The sequence below is a fragment of the Hibiscus syriacus genome, unplaced genomic scaffold, assembly GCF_006381635.1.
Source record: "Hibiscus syriacus cultivar Baekdansim isolate YM2019G1 unplaced genomic scaffold, ASM638163v2 tig00113124_pilon, whole genome shotgun sequence".
NCBI classification, from domain to species: Eukaryota; Viridiplantae; Streptophyta; class Magnoliopsida; order Malvales; family Malvaceae; genus Hibiscus; species Hibiscus syriacus.
The window spans coordinates 613,147-623,561 of NW_024063444.1; positions in this window are offsets into that span (position 1 = coordinate 613,147).

Below are 10,415 nucleotides of genomic sequence, written 5' to 3' on the forward strand. Positions count from 1 at the left end.
GGTGACAACAATAGTGCACAACCTCAATGTACTCGAATACCTTGAGTTCTCGGTAATATACATGGGCCTATAAAAGATATCAAAAGTGTTTGCATGAATTATGTGATGTTATGTGTACTCTGTTGTGAAATGATATATGTGTTCTATGATATGTATAAAAATGTTCAACATATGCTTATATGATCACAAGGAATTAGTAACAATAATATGAGTATTGAAAAACATTTAATGATATATGTTTTTATATGATAGTATTAATTATTTATGCATTAATATGGGTAGAGTAATGTTACATGATTTCATGCCTCACTAAGTCATCGACTTAGCATGTGATTGTTTCACACGTAGGTTTGGAAAGCAAAAAGAGAAGTAAAGAGGAACAAGACAAGTCAGTTCTCCTTACCGAAGATCAGATCAGAAATGTAGTTAAATTACATGTATTTGATTACATAGAATTTAGTTGGCATGTAATATAAAATATTTGAATATGATATGCTCTGATCGAGTTTTGTAACGTTTTAAACGTATATATGTAAATGAGAACTTTATAGTGTTGAAAGATTAAATTTTCGTGAGTTTTATATGTTTTTCCGAAAGTTACTGTAACAGTACTGTAGCAGGGTATCGGTACCCCTCTAACATTCTGGAAAATTTTAGCATTTGGTATTATTCACGGTACTGTTCAAATATATTTTCTTAAATACGTTTTATAACGAACATAATTTAATAGTATATTATTTTATTTTCTTAATATGAGTTTAAATGTTTTATTATTTTTTAAGAATATTGTTTTAAAAAGTCAATGTGACATCTCGGACTCGTATCCGGGTCGGGTACAAGTTGGAGATTTTCCACTTTGCATTTCTATTAACCTCAATAACTAATTAGAAACCTCATATTCTACCTTATTTTCGCATTCATAGGCTTCTACTAAACTCAAACCGCTCGAAATTTATCTCATGATTAGAATCCAGAAACATTCATGTTATTTAACGATTGAGACACCTGCCAAGAAAATTTGGAGTGAATATATACATTTAAAAACAGTAATAAATGTTTGTATGTGATGTACAAAAGAATACTAATAATAATAGAAGTTTCAAAAATGATAAAGAATGTAAATAATAAGAATGTATAAAATGATTGCCCCTTGAAAAATAAATGAAAACATATTTAATTGCCGAAAAGTACAATTAACACAACATCCCTCACAAAAAACTCCTTAATGCTCGTGGGCAAAAGAATAAGGGTTAATTCCGAATATTACTCTAAACTTCATCAAAAAAACTACAAGAATATCCTTAATAGTCCGATTTTTTTATGGAAAACTAGGTCATATACCAATCACAAATTTTCAATCCCTTCATCCTCAAGCATCTTGTTCTGAATCCTCAATTGGATCCTCTTCCTCAGTTACACCCAATAACTGCGATTCAACATTATCATTCCCAAACTGGAAAGTATTCTCTGAAAGACTACCCTCTTTTTTTTCAGGTTAACATTTCTCTTTTCTTCTAACATGGGAGACTGAACTTGTGCTGCCACTCCTCTCCATCTCAAGGCATACTCTTTAAATTTTTCGATGACTTTCATCCTTATTCCCTGATCTTGACGCTTTGGAGATAAGCCTTTAGCATATCGATATTTCCCCATAAAGGCATCAGCTAGATCGACCCATCTCTTGATTTTCTAATGGTTCAAACGGTTATACCATACTATAGCTGGCCTATCAAGACTATCTTGGAAGTAATGAATAAGTAGATTTTCATTTTTTAAGTACCATTCCATCTTTCTACTAAACATTCTCAGATGAATTAGGGGACAACTGGTGCCATCATATTTTTCAAAATTAGGCATCCTAAATTTATGTGGGATGGCCAAATCAGGGATCAAGTTGAGCTCTCTTATTTCTAGTTATTTATGGGAGGCATTAACATTTTTCATAGCTCCAATTGTTTCTTTCAACTTCTTAAATTCATCTTCAAATTGCTCATAAATAATGAGGCTCTTCCATAGGTGTGATTGTGAAGCTCCAGGGTAGGTTATCATTCTCTACGTATTAGTCTGATAACACTTATATCTCTTATCAGTTATCTTTTCTCTATCAGCAGCCCTGGTTGCCATCACTTGGATCATTTGATTCGATACATCTTTGTAGAGAATCCAATGTTTGATTTCTCATATCTTGTTTTAACCCGACCAACTACTCCTGTAACCGCTCTTGTGACCCCTCATGAGATTGCTCTATTGTTTTCATTTGTTTGTTCATCTTGCTATTACTCAAAAACCCTTCCATAATTTATTTTCATGTTTTCATAACTAGTGCATGTAAAATGCTTAAATAAACAAATGCAATGCAAATGCATGTATGCAAAAGGTGTCATTCCAGAGTGATCATCTTAAAACAACTTTCATTTGAACACAAAGATTTTGATACATCAAACAACTTTACACATAAGGAATAGCTTTAACTCCTAACTTCTCTATCTCTCTCAAAAGCCAAGTTAACTTCCACTCATGTTCGGGTGTTGAGTTGTCCATCTGGTCCAATTCTCTTGCAAACCCAGCTATATCAATCAACTTGTGAGCTAAATGGCTTGCTTGGATCAGAGCTTTTTTTATGAAGTTGTCTTTTTCCTCCATCTTACGTATCAATTCTTGGAGCTGTAAACGTAGTTGTTCATTTTTCCTCATAAGAGATCTTCGTTGTTATGAATTTTTTTGGCAATATTTTCAAAATTATCTACCATCCTCATCAATTTCTTGGCTCTAGTAGTTTCTAGCTCAGCATCAACCTCACGCTTGTGGCGCTGATATGAAGCCTCCATATTGGCTATGGACAAATTCAAAATATGATTCTCAGCTTGACAATTTTCTAAATCATAAACAGTTGTATCGTGTCTTTTTCTGCAATAAGTAAATCATAAGAGAACTTCTTGGTTTGACCTTCATGCACCTTGTAATTTTTTCTCCAGTGTTCAGCACTTTCTTCAGTTTAATGACCCATGTTGTCCAATCTTCTGGGGTATTTCCTATACCATCATTTTTAAAAGCTTTATTGATCCTTTAAAAACCATCACGCATGACTTCCATCTCTCTATTCAGTTTATTGTTTTTATTCCTCAAATGACAAACTAGAGTTTTAGCCTTTAGCAAATCTTCTTCCTCTTGGATGCCCTCACTGATATCTTTACCTTTGAACACTTTTAGTTCCACCTTAACAGGATAATCAGTCACCAAATCAGGTTGACCTTTCATTTCAAACTCCAAAACTTCATGATCCAAAAGATGTTGGACTCGATGTTTGAAGGCGGTGCAATTCTCAATGGAATATCCTTGATCCCCGGCATGATACTCACAACGAATATTGACGTCATACCAATTTGGATACGGAGGCTGCAAAGGCTTCACATAATGCGGTGCCACCTCTCTAGCATCTAAAAGCTTATCAAATAACTCCTTATATGATATAGGGATATAATCAAAACGAGATCCACCTCTCGACTTGGATGAAACTGGAGTCTTCAAGTTTATTTCTTATGACGCTGTAAGTTTACTCTCAAATGCCCACGAGTTCTGATTGCATGGTTTCTTTTCATCTTTTTGGACTTATACAGTTGTTACCATTTTCTTGGGGTCTCCAGACAACTTGTTGATACGAATGGTGATTGTGCATGATTTATCATATTGATTATGATTAGCTTGTTCTAAAATAGTCCTTTGTGTACTTGACATCGTATGACTGTTTTTGTCGAGCTCAATATTTTCTTTTACAGAAGTCTCTTTTCCTTTGGCCAAAGCAGTTATTCTATCCATTATTTTAGACATTTACTCCCTTATCTCTCTTATCTCATTTTGCTCTTCGTTGGATATACGATCCTCGGGCGCATAACTCTCCATTATTCTCGGAGTTTCATCAGGATGTCATTCCTTAGCTGTGTTATAGTTTACTTGATCATGAAACCCTTTGTCAATCATGAAAACCTTTTAATATGACGACCACTCACAAATCAACACCTTGATTATGTCATGAACATGTGATGCAAGCAAAAAGGAAAAAACAACATATAAACTAGTTAATACAAAAAATGATAATAAGATGACAAGAATTATTATATAAGCAAATAGCTTAATAAGCTAATGCAAAACGAGAATGCGAATGAGAATGCAAATGCACAAGGTGTTAATTTCAAAAGTGACCACTATAGAACAATCTTCATTTAGACAACAAAATTTCATTACACCATGTAGTCAAAATACAATTGTGACTCTTCGTTTCTTTATTTCCTTGAGTCGTACTCTTCATGGAATCTAACATTACACCCAAAGTTTTCGGTGTACTTTATTACATTTGATGATGTCTGATGTCCTTAAATTGAATCTTGAAATCTCTATTTTTACTTCCAATGTGAAGTGGTCTTCATGTATTTGTGAACGGTCTTCTTGTCCTTGGTATGAATGTATCTATCTTCTGAGTGAACATCTTAGCCTTCGCTCCTTTGAAAGACTTCTTCAATCAGCTTCAAATTTCTTCATTCATCGGATGTCATACTTCATGGATTGTTTGAACATCTTTGGATCTCCTGATTTTGACTATATGGTTTAGAATTTCTTGTCTCAATATGACCAGCCTTCTTATTAGTTAATCACTTATGAATTAATACCTCGGATGATATGAAGATGCAAATGTAATAAAATCACAATAAAATATACATAGGAAAAAATGGGTTAGTCCAAATAAGATAAACAATAAAATAATAAGTATCGAAATAAAATATACCCTCATATGCTGACTACCCAATCTTGCTTAGTAGATCCTACCCAACATGATATATACCCACATGCTTCATTTATAGAACATCCTAACCTCATACCATCTAGTTCGCGTGCTTATTTGAAAAAAATAAACCTAACCGCATGATTTCTAGTTCGCATACATTTATTCGAGAAATTAAAATTTCACTAAAGAATGCTCAAATAAGCTTTTCCTTGTGTATTCTCCTCACAAGATCATATGGTATGGGTAAGGTCGTATATGGGTTCTAATTTTACTACATGTTGGGTTCGGTACTAAAGTAAGGGATCCTCGAATTGTTCTTTGCTGATGCCCCTTGGGTTACCGAACCCTTAATCCTGGCCCATAACAGGCTTTCGGATCGAGTTCAATTCGAGGGGACACACTTCCTTATGTCATTGCGGAGGTGAATACCTCACGAGGATCATAAGGCGTGAGCCCAATGAGTGTTTCACTATCCCGCACGGAGGTGAAAACCAAACGAGGGAGTAGTTACTTACTCTTACTTAAATAGGACGGAGCGGGGTTTTAACTCATGTTATGCAAATGCAATTATGTAGTGTGTGAGTAAAAGAGAAAACAAAGAAAACAACACTAAACAGAAAACTTAAGACCCTGAATAACTATTTAATCTAAAAATATTAGCAAACAAATCAGTACAACTATTTAATGGTTAAGCAAATTAAGAGTCAAAATGCAAACAAAACTTATTTAAAATCAAACAAGGGATCAAAAACAAAATTAGAACGAACTTGTAATTTTATTTTCAAAGACAATTTATTAATCGACTAATGGCTTGACTCTCTAAAGGTCCTCAGTAGAGTCGCCAAGCTGTCGAAATGGTTTTTTTCGTGATGAGATTTTAAAAACCACACCAATTTTTAATTATTCTCATCAGATTAAATTTAAATTAAAAGTGAATTTGATTTTAAAAAAAAAACTCTCGTTTCAAAAAACTTGGGATTTTCTTTACGAATAAAAAACACGATTCAAAGATTCACCATCAATCTTTAATTAGGGTGTGATTGGGCACCCAAAAAAAATATATTTTCTATTTTAATAAAATATTAATTTTAATTAAAAAGACAAACTTGGGGTTTATGTTACCAAAATTTAAGTTCGGGAGTCGGTTACGTGTGGGGAAGGATTAGCACCCCCACAACGCCCTAAATCGATACCTAGTCGATTAATTAATTGTCTTTGCAATAAACTTTACAAATTCGAACTTAATTTGACTTTTGATCTCATAAAACAACAAATATGAATTTTACAATATTCAAAAACAACTAAATAGATTAAATTAAAATTATCGAGTTTTTAGAAAGATAAAGAATATTCGATTATTTAAAAATATCGAGATCAGATCTTAGATGAGGTATAACAACCTTTTCTCGACAAATTTAAATAGTCGAACATTTCTTTTTCTTCTATTCCCAAATTTTAAAGTGATGAATCAATTTTTAGGTGTTACTAATGGGATATACTTCTAATTTAAAATCGTCAAAAGCGGATATTTAATACGTTAAGACAACCCACTTAAAACAATTTTCAATTAAAATGATATTACCCTTAATCCAATTATGTAACGATGTCAAGTTATGCACGTGAGGGTATCATGCAGATCGAACGAAAAATACATGCAATTATATCAGTATTTTAACAATTAAATAAAATTCATATGACTTTACACGTTAAATTAATTGATGAAATTAAAAGACAGAAACCCATTTGATGTAACGACTATTATTTACTATGAGATACACGCATGGTGCATACATATATATATATATATATATATATATATATATAATTATATATATATAGCATGCACATGAATACAAGACATAAAAACCCACCATTTGTACAACAAGCATTTATATAAAAATATATATTAACTTAATGAGCATAAACAATATTTCTTACATAAAATAACTCATTCACCCTAAAAACATGTGAACCTCCACTAGCATAATATGGTCTATTTATGCATGAACCTAACCCCACTTGACTCCAAAACATGGATCACCTAAACTTTTGGCAATTTAGTGGATGATTTATAAACTATGTTTAGTGGGTTTAATAACGAAAAGATTCATCTTTTATGCTATATCAATTAACAACCATAAATATACTATTAATATTATTTACTTAAAGTTGAAAATAACATTTAATAATATAATATGTACATGCTATATATATAAATGTCATTATAAAATTAAATCTATTGCTAACAAACCAAATGAGCTGAAACGAAATGAGGTATAATTAAACATTCAATCTTAATAATTAGAAAAGGGATTAAAATAAAAATGTGCTTAACTAATAAGGGTATGAAAAGAATTAATCCAAAAGAATAAAAAACAAAAAAACAAAACTGAAAATTACCGACAACAGGACAAATAAAAAATAAAATTCGAAAATGATCCTACAGGTGACTAAACTGAAAATACGCGGTTAAAGCTAAGGGGTACGAGAGCAAATTACCCTAAAATCTTGGTGGCTAAAAATTAATTAACCCAAACTATTTAATATAAAAGCTACATTGAACATAAACCTAATTAAATCACGCAGAACAACACACACAACAGCTTTACCCCTCTCCAATCTCTCTACTCACAACCGATCAATGGGATATATTGCGGTCAAGAGTAGCTCAAGTTTTGGTGCTCAAATAAAACTTTATGTGTTTTCGTTGTTCTACTACAAAAAGAGTGAGTTATTCAATTTGCATCTGAACTTTGGAAAAACTCAAGCGAACTCTCGCCTCGCCTTGCTAGCCTTCAAACCGAGACCTTCGAGACACCCCTCACACCGCTCAAAACCAATCCATTGCTTCACAACCTCAGCTTATCCTTTCTCTCGTCTAACCTCTAAAACGACTCTTAAGCCACCATGAAAGACTCTTAGACCTCGAGACCATCGGCTCCCTTTCTATTTATTTTTCAGTTTCAAAATATTACAAGCACACACAAATAAACATGAAAGAAAAATGAAAGTAGAAATTTCAAATAAACATTTCTTGTATTGTCTTATGTAAAAGGGATGGACAAGATTACATTTCTATTTGTTCGAATCAGAAACAGAACCTCCCTCTTTACACTAGAAGTCCTCTTACAAAATGTTTTCCCCCTTATTTTTGCTGATTTTTGAATGACCCAGCTCCCCTCCGTATTCCTTTTCCCCCCTCTTTATGCCTTCTTCTTTGTTGTTGAATGATCTGGCATCGAGTATGTGGGATTTGTTTTTTAATGGATTTTCGGTGGAATAAATTTGATTTGGTTTAGTGGATGGCTAATTTAGGTGTTATTTGGTATTATTTGCATATGAGTGGAAGTATGGGTGGCAAAAGGTTGTCTTCACGTGGGGGAGGCAATGGGCAAAAGATGGGGCATTTATAAAAAAATGATGTGTAAGAAGCATGGGGTTTGAATAAGAAAATGGTGCTCACAAAATGCTCGAACAAAATGAAGATACGAATAAATCTGACTGCATCGATAAACGAACTACAAAAGGGGATAAGGCTATTGAAAAACCATCGACAAATCGTAAATCAAAGTCAATCGACATGAGAAAACTATCCACAAAAGCAAAACGCATATCCAAATCAATCCAAGGGTCCAAAGCATGGAAGATTAGCATGATAACAAATAAGCGCCATCTTGATCAGTCATGACGTTGTCAAATTTAACAATGAGAAAAAAAGATAAATGAAAATAACGACCAAACAACCGAAAACTACAAAAAGACAAAGATAAATGTGTCACAAAAACATATTTATTCTTGTCATAAAAAACTATAATACCAAAGAGAAAAAGATAACCGACGATCGATAACCAACATCAAAATTGGTACCGTCGTCAGCTAAACAAAAATTAAAGAAGAAAAAGTTGATTTAATCAATAGAAGAAGACATAAATTATAAAGAAAAAAATAGGAGGGAAGGGAGGAAAAAAGCAGCCAGTGATATTTTAAATTTTAAATTAATTAAAAATATCATTTAAAATTTCCACTGTTAACATAAGCACCAATTTATCATACAAGCGTGTGCTTTGTTAAATTGAATTGCTGTTTTTAAATTTTAATATTATTAATTTCTAACTGAATTTTGGACTTGGCTGAATGATGAGTACTACCAATTCCTATCCACATGTCCCAATTTTAATCCCTTTAATATTAACTTTGATTTCATAATTTGTATAATCAGATGTTACACATATATTTTGATTTAAATATTAAATTTATTAAATTAATTTAAATTATTAAAATTTATTAATAATAAAAAATGAATGCATAATTATACAAACCTTTTAACTGTTGCATTAATAATTATCTTAATTATTAACAATTTATAGTTCGATTGATACCATAATTTAAAAAAATTAACTCGATGATCAAAATAAAATCGAATCCATAATTCAATGACTATTTGGATAGTTTAGCGTAGAGAGTAAAGGGGTCAACAATGATAAAATTACTCCAATAATATATTGAAATAAAATTTAAAGTATAAAAAGAAATTTTTTTTTCAACTATGATCTTTGGTACAATATCATTGAAAGTTGTCTCCGGACCACACAAAAATTATATATATATATATGATCAACTAACGACTTTTAAAACATTACTCAATTATCATTAATATTGTGTAAGCATGAAATCCAAAAAAAAACCGTTTTATACTCTAGATAATTTCAAGAAGTCGTTAAATATTCTAAACGATTTTCAATAAACATCTTATTTAGGGATGAACATGGGTTGGATTAAGTCGGATTTTTTACCCACCCGACCCGAGAACAACGAATCTTCCACCTGAGATCCGACCTAATCTGACCAAAATACGGCCCGAACCCGACCTGATATATAACTTAAAAATCCGACCCGACCCGAACTAATAAAAGAATATTATTTTTATTCAATAAAAATATGGACTTAATTGAAAAAAATAATATATAGATGAGTATTATTATAATTATTCCTAAATATATAAAGTAAAATTAGATATTTTTTCAGGTCAGGTCAAGTATTTTTCACCCTAAACCCGAACCCGACCCGAACATCACATTTGAAAAAACATAACCAGACCCGAACCTATTTTTTTTTTAAAAAACAACCCGATCGAATTAGATCAAGTCAAAACCCATCGAATTCAGGTCGCATGCTCATCACTAATCTTACTTGAAAAAGTAATTCTCTATATACTCTATAAAATAAGAAAGCCAACGCATTATTAAAAAAAAATACACCGGCCAAAAAAGTTTGAGGGAGAACTTAATAAAATAAATATATTCTAAATGCTAATGGTTGATTATGGTGTTTAGGTAACACGTCAAGACTTGTTCAAGTGGATTATGAACTTTTTATCAACTGAAAATACGTGGAGATCTGTAAGCAAATGAAGTTGATAATGGCCTCCATTCTAGGGCCTTGGACCAACGTCATTCACATTTTACCCATTGACAAACTTAGATTAGAAGTTAGCACCAACATTCTGGAATTCTCTCCGTCTCTTTCGTCGTACACGCAGAATTGGTTTTACCGGCCCTAAAAAAAATTTGTTCCCAGAACCAAGATTCAAGAGCCGATTTCGATTGCCATACCGTGAGCTGTTCATCGACATACA